Raw genomic sequence first — 17,580 nt, forward strand, 5'->3', positions numbered from 1 at the left:
TTATTTTCTTAGCCTGCTTTTCACAATAGAAAGTGAAACTGGGCTGAAGGCTGACTTGGTACCATCAGGTACAAGGCAGCAAACAACAGACAGTATGCAGGCCACTCTCAAAGAGTCACCAGCCAGCTTGATCTGTACGTCATACTGATGTTCGGAGGAAACAGAAGTACCTGCTTTAAAACCATGTGGAGAACATGAAAACACAACACAGACGATGACTGGATTTGACTTGGGACTCTGAAGCTGGGCAGAAGCTATAGCAGATTGGGCACAGTGTACAGTGGGGCAGTAGCATTGTACCAGTATGGGCACAGCTTGAAGTTGCTTATATCACCCAGCAGTACACACTTAACAAGGGCTTTTTTTTTTTGTTCTTTATTTCGCCTTATACAATTTCTTGTATTAGGAATTTGGTAGATTTCGCATACCCCTTGGGGTCAGAGCGCAGGGTCAGCCATTGTACAGCGCCCCTGGAGCATTTACAGGTTAAGGGCCTTGCTCAAAGGCCCAGCAGAGCAGTGGCCTTTTTTGGCAGTGATGGGGATTCGAACCGGGAACCTTCGGGATACCAGCTCCTTAGCCTCAGAGCCACCACTCCGCTTTGGAGAAACCGAGAAAATAAAGTATTACTAGACAAACACAGAAATTAAATTACAAAACATATAGTACCTGTCAGCTATTTCAGCTTGCCTGTTGTTGACTGATTTTTTGCCAAAGGTGGCATTTCATTTATACCAACAAAAGCTGTAAATTAATATACAATTTAAAGAGATTGCTATTTTCATGGGAATTGTTACATACTCTTTCGATTCTATGTTGCATCGCTTCTCCGTGATCATAAATATACACCTGACCGAATTGTGGTATGGATGGATGGATACTTTATTAATCCCAAGGGGAAATTCACAATTCATTCTTGTCAAACTTGTCGTGGCTTTAATTCTTGCGACACCACAGATTCTCATAGCATATGGTCCATTATTGTGTAAATCTACATTTTGAGCATTGAATGATTATTGTAGACTCGCATATTTTGCCTCTGGTGTTTGTGGATTTCACTTTCACCAAACAACAAATCTTTTAATTCTCACAGATAGGCCTCTTCATTGGGAGGCAACACTACTTTCCCTGATGGCAACACGAATTAGACGATCAACAAGTCTCCAACTTAAACATTAAAGCCTTACAATATCTACATACTTCTGACATATCACTTATGTCCATATATTCGATCTCTTTTCGCTGTTCCGTTATTTCGTCGAGTAATAATTTCCATTTATTTGCGCTAATGCGACCTTTACTTTCTTTTTTTTTTTTTAATACTTTCGAATTTTACTACTTTCATAATCTGTAACTTGCTCTGCATGTGTATCGTGCCCACGTTTTTTTTGAGCCTTTCGAATTCCACTGCTTTCATAATCTCTAACCTGCTCTGCATGTGTATCGCGCCGTTTCTGAACATTTTTATGAAATCTTTTATTTTTGACCTCGATTGGACCTATGAGGTTTTCAATACCACTTGGTCCGGGCTGATTATTACTTTCCTTATTTTCAGAATTTGCACGCAGCTGCTCTTTCTTCTTCGCTTAGTCGTGCCATCTAAAATGTATAAAATTTTTAAGAGCTGGGAGCACATGAAGTGTGTCTACCAAAAGCATTCCAACAACTGAGAGGTTAGATGTCCGTGATGTTGTTTTAAATTGTTTGTAAGTAGGGCATGACGTGCAAAAGTGACCATCTCACGTGTCTCGCTTCCGGAAGTTGTGAAGTCTTGCAGGACATCAAAGTGTCTTTCCAAGAAGATCATATCTCGACCCAAGATTTTTTTATTATAATAGAGAGATTTATCTTTTTAACAATACATGCTTCGAGATGAATGTGTTTCCTAACCCCAATAATAACATGGATCAGAAAACAGATTTGTTTGATATTAGATTTACTCAATGAAATGCACCATTATGTTTCGCTTATCTAATAAATCTCATGGAACATGCCCTGTAGTTTTATATGGCTATGTTCAGGGATTTGGTGAAATAAAGCTACAATCAAAACTATTTTAGGAAACCATTCTTAAAGCAGGTTATGTGTGCAAGGGAGAAGCAGGAAACATTTACACTTCCAAAATCTTCAATAAAGTAGACTACAGTAACGTCAAAAAAGTGAATTTGTTGAGGCTCTGGTTCTTTCCTGTTTAATATTTTGATTTCTGTGTTATGAGAGTTCCTTTAATGGCATAATTAATCCTTTTGTCATTACTCTGGTGACATCTTCAATGTTTTCTGAGTTTTTTAAGTGGTCACACAGATGTTAATCATATATATGGAAACTGCTGCAGCCTGCAACTTTAAACTTTTAACATCATTATGTTATCAAAGACTACGTTTTTCTCACAAAGTGTTTTTGAAATAAGAGTCAGGTCTACTAGACTATAGTTTGAGTAGGTCTTACTTTGATTTTTATGGATTTCTTTATGTAGTCTTGGCTCTAGTTTTTGATGGTCTTTTCTGGTGTTTGACCCTTGTCCATTCTTTGCAACTACTCCTTGTCTTTCCCCTTAAAGATGAATCTTTTTTACCGGTCTTCCTTTCACTGCTTGCAGTGTCTGCAGCCCTAAATCACAACAGGATGTGCACATGTTTCCCACTGGTTGCCAAGAATTGTTAATTTTTTCAATTTCTACCCTCTTTAAAATATTTTGTATTGTGATATTTGGAAAAAATGAGTCAAACTAAAGGACTTATCAGTACCATAAATACACTGGAGAAAAAGAAAACTGCTTACATTACAATGATTTCATCTTTAACCTAAAAACAAAAATACTGAAGATCACATTTTTCTTCAGTAGATGGAATGTGTGGAAGGTAGTCTCGGACACAAACAGGCAGACACAGGAAGTCCCGGAACACAAACGTTTTATTACAATAAAGTCCGCACACAACACAATGCCTTGCACCAAACACCCTTGTGTCAGTCCCTTTCTCTTCAACTCTCCGGACTGCTTCTGCCGCCTTTCCACCTCTCCTCTCGAGCGTTGCCTTCTTCCTCCCGACTCCAGCTCTCTCGTTCGGAGGAGGCGGCCTCTTTTATAATCACCCGGACGTGCTCCAGGTGCTCTTCCTGGTGTGGTGGAAGTGCCGCATGAGCACCCGGAAGCACTCCGGGTGTCCCTGGAATTCCTTCCCTCCCAGCACTTCCGGGTATGGCAGAAGTGCTGGCTTCCAGGGCTCCACATCTGTCCGGGCCCTTCATGTGGTCCAGGGGAGGTATTTTCCTTCTCTTGGTCCTTCCAGGCGTCCCGGCCGGGAATGGGTCCTAGCCATCTGACACAAATGTTACTAAGGCTAAAAAGAAAAACTCTGACATAAGCGACAGTTCTGACAGACCCCCACAACCCTGAATTGAAATGAGCAGGTTTATGAATATTACTTCAAAATGACTTACTTACTTCAAAATCCTCTTATCTTCTTATAAATAAATGTCATCTTTCTCAGCTAACCAATTTATTGTACAAGAGATAAGGCTAGATAATCTAGATAAGATTAGAAAAAACAAAAAAATACATTTACTTACATCATTGAAAACTCAGACATGCTATTTAATAACAGTCCAGAGCAGTTACATCCATCTTGGAGCAAAGATAATTGGTATGCGATATTCTTGGACGTTCAATGCTGGATATGCAGAACAGTGAATGGGTTAGCATGTGTTTACAGAAAAGAGCAGACACAGCCGAAGTACGGTTTATTTATTGAACGTAATAAGACATCCTTGCTTTGTCTCTTTTTAGCAGCATCTGTTATAAAAGTGATATACCCAACAAGATGTACTCCACCCGTGTAGGAGAGTTTCAAAACTTTAGGAGTGTAGAACCTCTTTTTGAGCTGCTCAATAATAGACAAAAATCTCTCTTACTCAATTTGTATTTTAACTCGTTTTGATCGCTCAACACTTTCATACTTATGCATGTAACAGAAACTTTGCCATACAGTGTAACTCCTAAGTCCATGCCCTTTAACGCCTTTAGGCTTCTCCACCCTGACTGCTGAGATGAATGAGGCTCTCAGTTCAGGGATCATATTCAAAATGTTAAAAATTACATAAACATTAGTCTGCACTTTTTAATTCCAGGGAAGATCAATCATTGCCTTGCATAATAATTATGGCTTTGAATCATCTTTATGGAATTTGCACATTCATTCTCCATGGGTTCTCCAGCAGAAGTTTTCTCCTATATCCCAAAGACACATATGTTAGGTCAACTGGAGATTCTAAATGAGCCCAGTGTGAGTGGATGTGTGCACGAGTGGGACCTGCCATTGATAGGCGTCCTAACTGGAGACTAGTCCTTGAAACATGCCCAATGCTACTGAGACAGTCTTCGGTCCAATCTACTTCTTCTTTCGGCTGCTCCTTTGCTGTCCTATGCATCTTGCTCTGTCACCCCCACCACCTGCATGTCCTCTCTCACCACATCCATAAACCTTCGTTTAGGCCTTCCTCTTTTCCTCTTCCCTGGCAGTTCTATCCTTAACATCCTTCTCCCAATATCCCCAGCATCTCTCCTCTGCACATGTCCAAACCAATGCAATCTGACCTCTCTGACTTTGTCTCTCAACCGTCCAACTTGAGCTGACCCTCTAATGTCCTCATTTCTAATCCTATCCATCCTCGTCATACCCAATGCAAATCTTGGCATTTTTAACTCTGCCACCTCCAGCTCTGTCTCCTGCTTTCTGGTCAGTGCCACCGTCTTTAACCCATATAACATAGCTGGTCCCACTACCGTCCTGTAGACCTTCCCTTTCACTCTTGCTGATACCAGTGTGTCACAAATTACTCCTGACACTCTTCTCCACCCATTCCACTCTGCCTGCACGCTCTTTTTCACCTCTCTTCCACAATCCCCCATTACTCTGTACTGTTGATCCCAAGTATTTAAACTCATCCACCTTCAAACTCTACTCTCTTCATCCTCACCATTCCACTGTCCTCCCTCTCATTTACACACATGTATTCTGTCTTGTTCCTACTGACCTTCATTCCTCTCCTCTCTAGAGCAGATCTCCACCTCTCCAGGGTCTCCTCAACCTCCTCCCCACTCTCGCTACAGATCTCACAATGTCATCAGCAAACATCACAGTCCACGGGGACTCCTGTCTAATCTCGTCTGTCAACCTGTCCATTACCATTACAAATAAGAAAGGGCTCAGAGCTGATCTCTGATGTAATCCCACCGCCACCTTCACTGCATCCGTCACTCCTAAAGCAGACCTCACCACAGTCACACTTCCCTCGTACATATCCTGTACAACTCTTACGTACATCTCTGCCACTCCCTACTTCCTCATACAATACCACAGTTCCTCTCTTGTCACCCTGTCATATGCTTTCTCCAGGTCCACAAAGACGCAATGCAACTCCTTCTGGCCTTCTCTAAACTTCTCCATCAACATCCTCAGAAGGATTGAGAATGCTATGCTTCCTTTTAAACAGACAACTGGATCAGTGTCAGTAAAAATGGATATGTGCCGAAAGGTGGGTGGCGGCCCGGTTGTTCTCCATCTTGTGCAATGGGACACCAGCAATACCGGAATGCAGAAAGAGATCTGAAAATGGATGCATCTCTAGTTTAGACTTGTATTCGGAGACTCAGTGACCATCAAGATCAGAAAGTGGGAAGTAACACAGCCTACGCTACCCAAAAAAAAAAAAAAAAAAATATACATCTCAAGGAAGAACAGTTAAATTTTAGAACAGTGAGAGGACCACCTCCAGAAAACCCTAGCTAATTTAGAGACGACCTATTGGCAACCCAAGGCCTTACCCACACTATTACATTTTTGTTTAAAAACACAGACATTAGTCACCATTTTCACCTTCTGTCCACACTACCCTGGCATTTTCAACCCCAAAAACACAAAGACTTTTGAAAACGCTGTCCAGAGCTGTACACTTTTGGAAACACAGACTCAGCGTTGTAATCTGGACGTACAAAAAGGCATTTGTTTGAAAAAGCAGAATCTAATTGTACTATTGCACTTTGATTTGCTTGCGCTTAAGTAACCCTTCCCTAATTGGGTCCTGCTCATTACAAAAGTCTCAATCCCTGATTGGGCAGCCTTCATGGAAGAAAACCAAATTCCACCATAGCAGACACAGAAGAGTTGTGTTCCATGCCACTTATTGTGTTGCGTACATGTATGCATCTAAATCGCATTTTGTGCAGTTTGAGAGAGAGAGAGAGAGGGTGGAAGCATGACTGGATTACAGTGCGCTGCTGCATCCACCACACAACAAACCTCCTGGATTAGGACCCAAGGGCAGCATGCAGCGGGTGACACCTCAGCACCACACTGGAGCAGTGTGAGGTTTTTACATTGGCTGGAGTGCCAATCCTGCCATCAATCCCTGAGTTTTCCCTGAAATTTGGAGGGTTGGATGCAGGTTAAAGTCATACCCAGGATGAAGCCATTGCAGGTTAAAGGCCTCACTTAAGGGCCCAACAGAGTACAGTCACTTCTGGCGTTACAGGATTCGAACCAGCAACGATCCCTAGCCTCAGAGCCACCACCTCATCTAGTTTGAATGCTGCATAAATGCACAAAGGCAAATAATTGACTAGTCACTATAGCATTGTGGTAAAGTTAGTAACCCCTCAAGGATTTTTCCAGTGATGTGCACATGACCAGTGTAGGCGAACATCTATGTCATATGCATTTTTTGCCTTTTTAGTGTGGTTGGAGATACATTTGCAAATGAAGTGAAAATGCTAGTGTGGATGAAGTAGTTTTTGGTTTAAAAACACCATTAACAAATGAAAACACAGTACTGTGGGTGTAGCTAAAGAAACCTGGATAGGTGACAAAACAGTGAATAACATTTAACCCTTAAACTGCCACATACTTGGGGGTTAATGCACCCCCTGGATGGAAAATACTTTTTTGCTGCACTATTTAAGTAAGCGTCACAATTCACAAAGAAAATGTGAAATTTTAATGGACCACATTTTTTTTCCATGCAGAGAGCATCACAAATACTGCAACACTGATCATTTTACACACTGCCACTGAACTGTAAAAACTATTAAAAAAAATACTGCAACAATCAATTATTATACAGTAATGACCGAAATTATCGGCACCCCTGGACGTTTCCTTGAAAATACACCATTTCTGTCAGAAAATTGTTGCAATTACAAATGTTTTGGTATACACATGTTTATTTCCTTTATCCATCCATCCATTATCCAACCCGCTGAATCCAAACACAGGGTCACGGGGGTCTGCTGGAGCCAATCCCAGCCAACACAGGGCACAAGGCAGGGAACCAATCCTGGGCAGGGTGCCAACCCACCGCAGGACACACACAAACACACCCACACACCAAGCACACACTAGGGCCAATTTAGAATCGCCAATCCACCTAACCTGCATGTCTTTGGACTGTGGGAGGAAACCGGAGCGCCCGGAGGAAACCTACGCAGACACGGGGAGAACATGCAAACTCCACGCAGGGAGGACCCGGGAAGCGAACCCAGGTCCCCAGGTGTCCCAACTGCGAGGCAGCAGCGCTACCCACTGCGCAACCGTGCCGCTTCTATTTCCTTTATGTGCATTGGAAAAACTCAAAAAAACAGAAAAAAGCCAAATCTGACATCATGTCACACAAAACTCAAAAACCGGGCTGGACAAAATTGTTGGCACCCTCTACTTAATATTTGGTTGCACGCCCTTTGGAAAAAATAACTGAAATCAAGTGTTTCCTATAACCATCAACAAGCTTGTTACACCTCTCAACTGGAATTTCCAACCACTCTTCTTTTGCAAACTGCTCAAGGTTTCTCAGATTTGAAGGGCACCTTCTCCCAACAGCAATTTTGAGATCTCTCCATAAGTGTTCAATCGGATTTAGATCCGGACTCATTTCTGGCCACTTCAGAACTCTCCAGCGCTTTGTCTTCAACCATTTCTGAGTGCTTTTAGAGGTATGTTTGTGGTCATTGTCCTGCTGGAACACCCATGACCTCTGACGCAGACCCAGATTTCTGACACTGAGCCCTACATTGTGCCCCAATATCATTTGGTTGTCTTCAGATTTCATGATGCCTTGCACACAGTCAACGCATCCAGTGCCAGAGGCAGCAAAACATCCTCATAACATCTTAGAACCTCCACCATGTTTGACTGTAGGTACTGTGTTCTTTTCTTCATAGGCCTCATTCCATTTTCTGTAAACAGTATAATGATGAGCTTTACCAAAAAGTTCTACCTTGGTCTCATCTGTCCACAAGACGTTCGCCCAGAAGGATTTTGGCTTCCTCAAATACATTTTGGCAAACTTCAGTCTGGCTTTTTTATGTTTCTGTGTCAGCAGTGGGGTCCACCTGGCTCTTCTGCCATAGCGTTTCATTTCATTCAGATGTCGACGGATAGTTTGAGCTGACACTGTTGCACCCTGAGTCTGCAGAACATCTTGAATAGGTTTTGAAGTTGATTGGGGTTGTTTATCCACCATTCGGACTATCCTTCGTTGCAGTCTTTTATCAATTTTTCTCTTCCGTTCACGTCCAGGGAGATTAACTACAGTGCCATGTGTTGTGAACTTCTTGATTATGTTGCGCACAGTGGACAAAGGAACATGAAGATCTCTGGGGATGGACTTGTAGCCTTGAGATTGTTGATATTTTTCCACAATTTTTGTTCTCAAGTCCTCAGACAATTCTCTGCTCTTCTTTCTGTTCTCCATGCTTAGTGTGGCACACTCAGACACACAACAGAAAGGTTGAGTCAACTTTTTTCCAATTTAACTGGCTGCAGGTGTGACTGCTATATTGCCAGCACCTGTTTCTTGCCACAGGTGAGTTCAAACGAGCATCATATGCTTGAAATAAAACGATTTACCCACAATTTTGAAAGGGTGCCAATAATTCTGTCCAGCCCATTTTTGGAGTTCTGTGTGATTTTTTTGTATTGTTCCAATGCACATAAAGGAAATAAACATGAATATACAAAAACATTTATAATTGCAATAATTTTCTGGGAGAAATGGTACATTTTCTGGGAAAATTCCAGGGATGCCGATAATTTCGGCCATTACTGTATGTACAAGGTGTGAGTGACGCCATTGATGAAATTCAGTAAATCACCGACTGTGCCAACTGCGCTTGAATTGGCTGCACACAGAGGCCAACGCTGATACTTGCAGGCCAGTCTAGTGTAGCGGCAGAATCCCAGGGACTGTGATGCTGCAGTGCTGCAGGAGGCGCTAGTGGTCATGAGCTGGCTGCTCTACGACTATACGGCACGGACTGATCAGCTCCGGCGTGCTGGCAAATTCCTCCGGGAAGCGACTATAGCGGGTTGTGGCGTTCAATGAATGTACGAGGTCGGTCTATTAAATAGCAAGACTGTGTTTCTTTCTCTTAAACAAGGCAGTGAAAACTGATTATGAGCACCGAAGGGTTAAATCTCTCTAAACGTACACAACAAACGACAACACTCTCTGCTATTTGGTTGAATGTCAGTCACTGTTTAATGCAGTTGTGTTCCCCTTGTGTGCCGGAATCGTGCTAAGTTTAAAAGTTGAGCAACATGTCAATTTTAGTCAAATTTTTTAAATAAAATTGAACAAAACACCAACGGAATCTTTTCAAATGCTTACTGAGGCTTATGGGGAAGACTGCATGTCTTGTGTGTGTGTGTGTGTGTTTTCTAAATTGAAATTGGTGCTTAAAGGAACAAGTTTTGAGTCAATGGATGCAGTAAAGAAGAAAATGTCAGATGTCTTGAAACGGCTGACAGAAACTGATCTGCCCCACACCTTCGACGAGTGGAAGCCAAGACTGCATTGGTACGTAATTGTGAATGGGGAGTATATTGAAGGGGCCAAGCATTAGAATTGTTATATAAATAAAAGTGAGTTATTGTGTCAGTCTCGTTACTTAATAGACAGACCTTGTACGTCGCAAATCTACTTGACCCCTGCGTGTTGGCAAACTACACTGGGAAACAACTTTAGCCAGTTGCAGAGTTCAATGAATGTACGTCACCTAATGTATGTTGCTGAATATACTCGGCTCTGGCGTGCTGGCAAATTGCATTGGGAACCGACTATAGCCAGTTCCTGCAGTTTAAGGGTTAAAATCTCAGGGAAACATACATGACAAAAGAGCTAGATGGTCACTGAATTTCAAATGTAATCTGGATTTTTTTTTCCTCTATTTATATGTATCCCATCAACCAACAGCACACAATGGTAACCGATCCCTTAGGAAGCACACTCAAGCATACACTTTAAACAAAGACATACAGTGGTGTGAAAAACTATTTGCCCCCTTCCTGATTTCTTATTCTTTTGCATGTTTGTCACACAAAATGTTTCTGATCATCAAACACATTTAACCATTAGTCAAATATAAGTAAACACAAAATGCAGTTTGTAAATGGTGGTTTTTATTATTTAGGGAGAAAAAAAAAATCCAAACCTACATGGCCCTGTATGAAAAAGTAATTGCCCCCTGAACCTAATAACTGGTTGGGCCACCCTTAGCAGCAATAACTGCAATCAAGCGTTTGCGATAACTTGCAATGAGTCTTTTACAGCGCTCTGGAGGAATTTTGGCCCACTCATCTTTGCAAAATTGTTGTAATTCAGCTTTATTTGAGGGCTTTCTAGCATGAACCGCCTTTTTAAGGTCATGCCATAGCATCTCAATTGGATTCAGGTCAGGACTTTGACTAGGCCACTCCAAAGTCTTCATTTTGTTTTTCTTCAGCCATTCAGAGGTGGATTTGCTGGTGTGTTTTGGGTCATTGTCCTGTTGCAGCACCCAAGATCGCTTCAGCTTGAGTTGACGAACAGATGGCCGGACATTCTCCTTCAGGATTTTTTGGTAGACAGTAGAATTCATGGTTCCATCTATCACAGCAAGCCTTCCAGGTCCTGAAGCAGCAAAACAACCCCAGACCATCACACTACCACCACCATATTTTACTGTTGGTATGATGTTCTTTTTCTGAAATGCTGTGTTCCTTTTACGCCAGATGTAACGGGACATTTGCCTTCCAAGAAGTTCAACTTTTGTCTCATCAGTCCACAAGGTATTTTCCCAAAAGTCTTGGCAATCATTGAGATGTTTCTTAGCAAAATTGAGACGAGCACTAATGTTCTTTTTGCTTAACAGTGGTTTGCGTCTTGGACATCTGCCATGCAGGCCGTTTTTGCCCAGTCTCTTTCTTATGGTGGAGTCGTGAACACTGACCTTAATTGAGGCAAGTGAGGCCTGCAGTTCTTTAGACGTTGTCCTGGGGTCTTTTGTGACCTCTCGGATGAGTCGTCTCTGCGCTCTTGGGGTAATTTTGGTCGGCCGGCCACTCCTGGGAAGGTTCACCACTGTTCCATGTTTTTGCCATTTGTGGATAATGGCTCTCACTGTGGTTCGCTGGAGTCCCAAAGCTTTAGAAATGGCTTTATAACCTTTACCAGACTGATAGATCTCAATTACTTCTTTTCTCATTTGTTCCTGAATTTCTTTGGATCTTGGCATGATGTCTAGCTTTTGAGGTGCTTTTGGTCTACTTCTCTGTGTCAGGCAGCTCCTATTTAAGTGATTTCTTGATTGAAACAGGTGTGGCAGTAATCAGGCCTGGGGGTGGCTACGGAAATTGAACTCAGGTGTGATACACCACAGTTAGGTTATTTTTTAACAAGGGGGCAATTACTTTTTCATACAGGGCCATGTAGGTTTGGATTTTTTTTCTCCCTAAATAATAAAAACCATCATTTAAAAACTGCATTTTGTGTTTACTTGTGTTATATTTGACTAATGGTTAAATGTGTTTGATGATCAGAAACATTTTGTGTGACAAACATGCAAAAGAATAAGAAATCAGGAAGGGGGCAAATAGTTTTTCACACCACTGTAGAGCTGCCACTTTATTGTGGCAAAAAAAATCTCAACAGAATACAGACAGAATGTACAAAATTCCATAAGCTCACAGACTTACAGATAGATTAAGGGCAGAGTGGTGGCTCTGAGGCTAAGGATCTGCGCTTAGATCCAGAAGGTTGCTGGTTCGAATCCCCGTCACTGCCAAAAGAGATCCTACTCTGCTGGGCCCTTGAGCAAGACCCTTAACCTGTAAGTGCTCCAGAGGCGCTGTACAATGGCTGACCCTGTGCTGTGACCCCAAGGGGTATGTGAAAACTAACAAATTCCTAATACAAGACTCCAAAACAGTAAACAGCAGCAGTGTTACCCAGACAACCGTAAGATTTTAACATTTAAAAACTATCTACATTACTGTAAATGAAAAATGCCTTCTTCAGAACTACTATGCATTTCTGATTAGTGTGATGCTTCCTTAGAAAATGTTTGCTAAAAGTTAAACAAAAACTTAAAGAAAGACCTATTGTAAATCAGACTGTTCAGAGGGGTTAAAACTTTTTTCTTTGTAGGCTTAATTAAGTGGGCGGCATGGTGGCGCAGTGGTAGCACAGCTGCCTCGCAGTAAGGAGACCTGAGTTCACTTCCCAGGTCCTCCCTGCGTGGAGTTTGCATGTTCTCCCCGTGTCTGGGTGGGTTTCCTCCCACAGTCCAAAGACATGCAGGTTAGGTGTATTGGCGACCCTAAATTGTGCTTGGTGTGTGGATGTCTGTGTGCCCTGCGGTGGGCTGGCTCCCTGCCCGGGGTTTGTTTCCTGCCTTGTGTTGGCTGGGATTGGCTCCAGCAGACCCCTGTGACCTTGTGTTAGGATATGGCGGGTTGGACAATGGATGGGGTTTAATTAAGCATGGACTACAATGTTTGTGTGCTGGTCACTTTAAAATTTGACATATTTCATGCATAATTACTCATAATTCTAATTGAATTAACAACAGCAGCATGATGTGTCAGTAACACTTTAGTTTACATACTGGAAAAATGCATCTATTACTGATTTACTGTGATATAACAAGATTTTAACAAAGGCTTCTTTTGGTCTTTATTTAGTAACACATCAATAAATTACCCAATCATCTCTGTGCAGTGTGGCATATTAAGAACCTTTCATAATCTGCTAAAGGTTACTTGAAGGTTTAAACAGCAGGATACTAAACTATTTAGTATCAAGAGAAATATTTCTCATTTAAGTCACCTCTGACTATTCCAGAGCATTTCTTTAAGTAGGCCACATTACAGAGATAAATACTTTACTGGTGCTTTGTGTGTGCCATTAAGACCAACAAAAGACTTGAAGATCTTGTTGTGAAATGGTATAGGAGTAATAAATGCATTATTGCAATACCTATAACTAAAATGTTTACTTATATGACAATACGCCATACATGTTTTTTTAGGCCAGTGTCTGAAGTAATACCACAATGAAATAAAAAGTGAAACTAAAACAAGAAATCAAGAAATATGACTTGTCATTATTCTTGTGACGTTACCCAAGGCAATTCGGCAGTGAACCCTGCCCTGTTGCTTCTCGATTTTATGCAGCTCTTTAGTGCATGTCAAAGTACACTTCATAATTTAGATGTTCTGCCACCCTCATTCCCATACTAAACTGACTGCATTTCTGAAAGATTAAAGAAGTTACACATTTTGGACACACACAAGAAGGGTTCTCTACAGCCTATTAAACGTTGCCTACTGGTGAGAGCAGACTCTCTGTTTCAATCTAAGGCCGGGTTTATACTTCACACGACGCATGCTGCTGCGGATGCTCCTGCTACGCAAGCGTTTTACTGTTTACCAGCCGAAGCCCGCCATAGCATACGGCGGTGTAAGAATAGGAAAGGAAAACGGTGAGAAAGGAATTCAGAAATCAAGAAGAAATAAATACTTCTTGAAAGACGCAGTTGTGAATAGGTGTTTTGGTGGAGACGACAGATAATGAGTCAAAAGTTCTACTCGTACTACAATATCAGGTCTGTGCTCTGGTCTTTGGGTATCCGACAGTGCATGTAGAATTTCCGGCCAAGCAGGATTACATGTGAAAGTGATAAATAAATCAGACTTTCCGAATTTACGTACTATGGCCATGGCATCCTGATAGTTTTGTTGCATTTATCTTGGACTTCCTGGAAATGTGGACAGTAATATGATCATTTTGCCTACACGTACATTGTTATTTTCAGCGTTTGCTTGCAGTGCGTCTGATAGTTCCATGCGCAGATCTTGTTGATGTAATCTGAGATAGTTGAGACGCGCGCCCTCTGTTTTAACATACGCATCTATGACATACTGTTGGAATAGTTTGCTGCTGGAGTGCAAAATACTAAATGTATTCCTCATTGCTAATCTGTATGCATAAAATTGGCATTGAGTAAGCCTTATTCGCGTGGTGCTTCTTTTATCGGGAACATGTTGTAAATCTTTGTGCCAGCCAACTATATTGAGAAATTGTTCTGTTCTGTGTACTGAATTGTATTGTATTGACCCCCTTCTTTTGACACCCACTGCACGCCCAACCTACCTGGAAAGGGGTCTCTCTTTGAACTTCCTTTCCCGAGGTTTCTTCCATTTTTTTCCCTACAAGGTTTTTTTGGGAGTTTTTCCTTGTCTTCTTAGAGAGTCAAGGCTGGGGGGCTGTCAAGAGGCAGGGCCTGTTAAAGCCCATTGCGGCACTTCCTGTGTGATTTTGGGCTATACAAAAATAAACTGTATTGTATTGTATAATGTCTCCGTAAGGGAATAAAAGTGGGTAAACCATAGGATCGCAATTCATATTGAGCGTGGAAATCTGTTTACAGGAGTTGCCTATGAGATAGATGCAAATGTCCCTTTCGGCAGGCGTTTCGCCATCTTCTCCGACGAAAATCGCTGCAACATCGGTGTGACATGTTGGGGCATTGTATCGTCGTAAATCCTGCCTAGGGGTTTCCTTGAAAACCATTCGTACAGATGCTATTGGATTGGACTGAGCGATTTCATGCATGTGTTTGTATGAATTAGCGAAGGGGTTGATGGTTCTGAGCATGGAATCTAGCTGGAGAAGTACATTTTCGCTGCATGCAGAGTTTGCTTTATTTTGTAAGCGTACTTCAGTAGCTTGTGCTGTGTCAAAAACATACAACTGTCCATATCCTGGAGAGGTAGAAGTGTTAGCGTATAGTGAAGAGATTTGGTGAAAAATTTGCCCGTGTATTTTAAAACAGTATGGGCCGTGGCCAGGAGGTTGAGTTATCCGTGCACCCACGGAAGCAAACGCTAAAGAAGAGTTGTATTCTCGAATGTGTTCACTATAATTTTTAGCTTCTGATGTTTGCTGTGTAAGAAGCTGTTGTAAAGACACAGGTGGCTCCCGCAAAGGTGGTAAAGCTACTTTACCGTTGTGGCAGCCCCTCGAGTACTTGTTGGATGTATTACACTCAGCAGGCCAGTATAGTGCATGACAGTGTTTGCACTGCTGGTCTGGAGTCTCAATGTTGTACTCTTGGACAAGAAGACAGGAATTAGGTACCTGTGGTAACGGAAAGAGGATTGCGTGTATGTCTGCTGAGACTGCTTTGCAGATGTCGCATTGCAAGAGTTGTGAATGAGTTTTGTTGTGTTTAGTCAGACAATCCTGTGTAGTGAACTTCTTATTGCATTTCTGGCACCCATATAGTTGTTGGGAAGAACGCCTTTTCTTGTGTTTAGGAAGTGAGGTTCGCGTTTGAAAAGTTTTGTTGCAGTAATCGCACTGGAAGAATGTGGGAAAGGGTTTGGAGGACGACAAATAGGAATCGAGAAATGCCATGTAGGCTGCGTGTGGGTGGGACCGGTTTTGAAGTGGAAGCAGGACAAACCAGAAGAGAAATATATACAAGACATACTTGCATGCATACTTTATGTAAATCTGGAGGAACCCAGCAGGTGGCAGTGCGAGATATCATCACGGTGAGAACAGGCTCAGCTTTGCTGTGTTGTGAATTGCCTGAAACACCCAATAAATTCCGATGACACTAGGCATGTGCGATATACATCGTTTACGATTATATCTTAATTGCTGTTTTAACGATGTGCGAGATTAAATTATCGAGTATGTAACTCGCTTTGCAAAAAAAAGAAACACTAAGTTCATTCACTGATGCAACAGTATTGACCACTGCGCGTGCGCAAAGCGAGTTGTGTAGGCTTGCACGTCCAGCAAGCCGCAAGTTTGTTCACTCATTTTGAGGCAGGAAGCGATGCTAACAGCGCCAGATGATAAAAACAGCCTCGCCATCTACGTCGTCAGAGTTAATTGCCAGACGTGGTTCATTCTCACTCGCATGGCAGTGGTTTGGTTTTGAAAAGACTGATGTTGCTCAAAAGACGGCAATCTGCAAACTATATGGTAAATCGGTTGCCGTTAAAGACAGCTCGACAACTAACTTGTTTCACCATTTGCGAACTAACCACCGCACAGAATATGAAGAATACGAAAAGCTTAAGGAGTCAACTGTCCAGCACAAGTCTAAAGTAACCACGGTACAAGCACAAAAACACACTCAGCAAACTTTAGCAGACTCATTCTGCAAAAAAGTGCCTTACGACAAGAAAAGCAACAGATGGCATGACATAACAAACGCCGTCACCAATTACATCGCAAAAGATATGGTGCCACTTCAAGTGGTTGAGAGAGATGGTTTTTAACAATTTTTGAATACTTTAGACCCAAGGTACACACTGCCTGGATAAAAATATTTCAGTCAAACAGCTCTGCCTAAGTTGTATGATTCGTGTCGCCAAACTCTGACACATAAACTGCAAAAGGTTTCACATTTTGCTACAACAACGGATTTATGGTCAAGCCTAACATCCGAGCCATACCTCTCCCCGACGGTGCATTTCATTGACGAAAACTGGCAACTGCAAAGCTTCTGTTTGCAAACATCCTACTTCCCACAAGATCACACTGGCGACATCAATGCGCAAGGTCTGAAAGATGCGCTGGCATCATGGTCACTGCGAGAAGACCACATGGTTTGCATGACAACAGACAGCGGGGCTAACGTTGTCAGTGCACTACGGATTAATAACTGGAAGAGGCTACCTTGTTTTGGGCATAGGCTTCATATTGCGATTGGTGACTAATTTGGGGTTCCTCTATAAAATGCAGTTTAGGTTAAATTGATCTTATTTATTATGATGCTTTAAAATACAAAAAGACCTGATAAGTAAAGCTATAGATGATAAAAATATAATTCAATATAATTTCGAATAATACATTACATTATCTTGGAATTATTGTTATCGTTAAAGTCCCAGAAAATATCGAGATATTTTTTTTTCCAATATTGCACACCCCTAGATGACACTTTACCACAATATCTCTGACAAGGATGTTTAACGATTAAATCCATCAATCCAGGGATGTGTCCATTCCAGCAAGCATTGGGCACGAGGCAGAAACAATCCCTGGACGGGGCATCAGCTCATCACAAGGTGAACGCAAGCACACACATACACTGGCATCATTTTAGCAGCACCAAATCCCCAAATCTGCATATCTTTGGAAGGAAACCGGAGTACAGTGTGGAATCCAAGCAGGGAATACCAGCAACATGACTCCCTGCAAGACAGCAGTGCTACCGCTCTGCCACCATGTCACCCCTGTGTGTGTATT

General features: G+C 42.0%; 1 protein-coding gene across 1 annotated transcript in view; it reads right to left on the reverse strand.

The window, feature by feature from the left end:
- The window catches only part of rab8a (RAB8A, member RAS oncogene family), a 69,454-nt gene that overhangs the window by 41,822 nt on the left and 10,052 nt on the right, over nucleotides 1-17,580 (reverse strand). The gene's annotated exons all lie outside the window — the stretch shown is intronic.

This window comes from Erpetoichthys calabaricus, chromosome 12 (genome assembly GCF_900747795.2).
Source record: "Erpetoichthys calabaricus chromosome 12, fErpCal1.3, whole genome shotgun sequence".
NCBI lineage: Eukaryota > Metazoa > Chordata > Cladistia > Polypteriformes > Polypteridae > Erpetoichthys > Erpetoichthys calabaricus.